The sequence below is a fragment of the Colobus angolensis genome, unplaced genomic scaffold, assembly GCF_000951035.1.
Source record: "Colobus angolensis palliatus isolate OR3802 unplaced genomic scaffold, Cang.pa_1.0 Scaffold552, whole genome shotgun sequence".
NCBI classification, from domain to species: Eukaryota; Metazoa; Chordata; class Mammalia; order Primates; family Cercopithecidae; genus Colobus; species Colobus angolensis.
The window spans coordinates 578,575-582,197 of record NW_012119066.1 but is presented as its reverse complement, the minus strand read 5'-3'; positions in this window follow the sequence as shown (position 1 = coordinate 582,197).

The window sequence follows — 3,623 nt, the reverse complement described above, 5'->3', positions numbered from 1 at the left end:
CTCCTCTGTATTCCTTCAACTGAAACTCATGGATGAGGCCTCCGGATCCCTTACCACATTGTCATTAATTTTTGGTACCCAGAATTGGAAGTAATCTCACAAGTCTGAGGGACAATGGGATTATTTTTTTCCAAACCCTGACCGCCCCTCACCTTAACTTTCATGAAGGCATCTGAAGATTTCATTACTTCTCTAGTCAGCCACACTACATAGATGACTCATGTTGGCTCACGGGATGCTTGTGGTCAACTGAAATCCCCAGATCTTTATAGGAATGGCTGTAAAGCCAGGTCTTCTCAATTATTTACTTATATAATTGGCTTATTGAACATGTGCAAATGTAACCGAGTAACATAAGACTGTATTTGTAATACTTCAACTATTTAGTTCACACCCTTAAATTCCCTCACACTGTAGCATAGTGTACTTGGCGACTTCAACCAGAAATTGGAAACTGGCGGTCTATCGGCCAGTCTGACCACACATTTATTTTGTTTGGCTAATATGGTGGTTTTTGAGAACTGAATCGGTTGCCAACTGTTGAACATCAGGAGATGTCATGCAAAAAGCAGCACTTCCAACTTCTCTTGAAAGGTATGAAGATCTAGCAACATTTGGTCATCATTTCCCCAGGGCTGGAGCTGGGCAGCAGCTACTTCCTCTGAAAGGTGCAGACAAAGCTCACTGCAGTTCCCACCAGGCCCTACTGCCTGGGGTTCACCCTGCTTCATTAATTTCATGCCCTGCCCAGTCACTGTGGACATCTGGGTGCAAAGTCTGTGTGTCCTGTGGGTGCTGGTTATGGCAGGGGCAAAAGGGGTAAAGTGGAGGCAGAAGAAAGCTGGGAAAGGTGGGCTTCAGTGGCCCTCTCTTGCTCTTGTCTTGGGTTGTGCAAGATAAAGATGTACTGAGGGCAGAGATGTGGCAGTGAGCTTCTGGCACGGGCATCTGTTGTTCTGACTGCCCAGCATAGCAATTCTTCTGGAAATTCTTGCTTCTCCTGTGTGACTACAGAGAGTGCTGCCAGGTTTCAGATGATCCTGCTCCTGTGGCCAAGGCACACCGGTCCAAAGAATGACCACTGGTCCATGCTAGTGATAAGAGTTTTAGAACTTCCAGGAGTGGCTCATGTAGTTGGAAGAAAGGCTTATGGAGCTTTGACCATGTTTTCTGTCATGTGGGTTGGGAAGCAGAGGCAGCTGGTGCAAGAAAGTGAAGGGTCGAGTCATCAACTAGAGACAGGGACAGCAACACACAGTGCAGGTTCTATCTGTGTTAATATGACCCAGCTCTTAGCCTGGGATCCTGTAAGATGCCTCTTATTATTAGTGTATATTCTGCTTCCTTTAAAATCTACCTAGAGCTGGTTTCTGTTGCTTGCAACCAAAATCACCCGGGCATGTCATTACAGGCAGTCCTTGCTCTCTGTGAGCCCTCCCAGTGCCTGACGGGTCCCCTCTTTATGCTCCCCCTTGCATGCTGTGTCTACCATCTGCTCTTGGATCAAGTATCCTGGGTCCTCTCAAAAATTCCCCTTATTCCTGAGCAAGGGTAAGCGTGAAAGGTGGCTCATGTGAATATGTTTCCATGCACTGCAAGGTGTGTGCCCTTCCTTCAGCCCTCAAGGGAAGCCAGGCAGCTCTGGGATGCCTTCCATCTCACGCTGTTGTTGGCATTGACGTAAATCATACGGATGGAAATCCACACTGCTGAGAGACATCCGGGTTAGGAAAGCCACCTGCTGCTATCAGAAGCAAAGTTTCCAGGGACTAGCATCCTGATATAAGCACAGGATATGTGTAATTGAGATACTAAGATCTGCCTTCAAATCACGAGTAGGTGATATGAGAGAGAGAGAGAGAGACATCCTTTCATTCATTCTCCAAGTATTTATTGAGCACCTACTATATGCTAGGCACTGCCCTAGTCACTAAGGGTATTATAGTGGAAAAGATCTGTAGCTTACAGAGAGCTTACACTGTAATGGCATGTCAGCTTTATGTGTTAGTTCTGGGGATACAAAAATGAAAATTCAGCCCCAATGGCTTTACAAGTATGAATATCACTTTCCTCATTTGTAAAATGATTTTAAAATAATTATCACAGGTTGGGCATGGTGGCTGGCGCCTGTACTCCCAGCACTTTGTGAGGACGAGGTTGGAGGATCTCTTGAGCCCAGGAGGTTGAGACTAGCCTAGGCAACAAAAGGAGACCCTGAAAATTTAAATTAAAAAAAAATTTAAATTAAAAATTCAGCCAGGTGTAGTGGCGCACCTGTATTCAGGAGGCTGAGGTGAGAGGATGACTTGAGCCCAAGAGTTCGAGGCTGCAGTGAGCCGTGATCGCACCCTGCGCTCTAGCCTCCCTGATAGAACGAGATCCTGTCTAAAGCTATGTAAGTAAATATAAATAAATAAAATAATTATCTCGCAGAGCTGTTTAGAGGATTAAATAATATATAGCACGCTTTTGGCCTTTTAGCCTCAACAAATACTACTTTTTTCCTGAATAACAGAAAGATCATACAACTTCACAAACCACAAGGACAGGCTGGCCGGTAGGGGGGCCCTCCACGGCTCTTCTGATGTTAGCCGTGGCTGAACACGCTGTGGAGCGTCCAGCCAGTCCGGGTTTGTGCTGGGCCCTGGACGGGAACGCAAAGCGGCCACGAGGGGGCAGCGCACGGCAGGGAATCTTCGCCGCCGACCCCAGCCCACCGCCAAACTTCCCTGCTGCTCTCGGTCCTCCCGTACGTACTTCCGTTGCTCTGACGCTCCCAGAAGCCGGGGCGTCGGGAAGGAGAGCGCGAATTTCCCCTCCTCTGCGCCTCCGTAGGAAAAAATTGGAGCGGGGTTCACGAGACTGCGCCGCAGCGGGCGCTGGAGCCCCTGGTACAGCACCGCCAAGGGTGCGGCGCGGGGCCGGGCGCCTGGCGCCAGGGTGCTGGTCGGCGGGCAGCGGCGCCAACCTACGACCCGCGACTCCGGAGAGCCAAGGCTGCACCGGGAGGAGTCGGCGCGGGCCCCGGGGTACCCGCTTCAACCGGAGCGCCTTCCCCTCCTGCCTTGAGGGACGTCCTCACACCTACACCCGAACGAAGCTCTGGGGCTGTCACTTCTGCACGCCGCTCGGAAAGGAGTCAGAACTGGGAGCGCTCCGGGGAGTCGTCGGGGAGGATGCCCGGGCGTCGGCCGCGTCCCCAAGCTGCTCGCCGGCGCTGGCGAGAAAGGCAGTCGGGATAACGCCGCCCAAACTTTCCTTCGCAGCAGCGTTGGCAGGAAACGTCCCTCTCTGAGGCTCACGAAAAGCCGAGAAAGACTTGGAAGCCTGGAGGAGGCAGGGCCAAGCCTGCGCAGGAGGGGTTCCCTAGAGCCCTGGCGATGTCCTAGGGGACTAGGCTAATCGCCTGCGTGCGCGGCGTGCGCCCAGGCGAAGGGAGGTCCTGCAGGCGCGGCGCCTCCTTCCCTGCGCCCCGCAGTGACCGTGACCTCCGCGCGCACCCCCGCGCACGTGCTCGCGGCCGAGGAAGAGGAACGGTCCGGCTAAACCCTCTGGAGAACAGCCACTTGAGAGCAGGCCAGGGGCGCATGGAGGTGTGGCGGGGGCGGTGCAGCTCGCCAGCT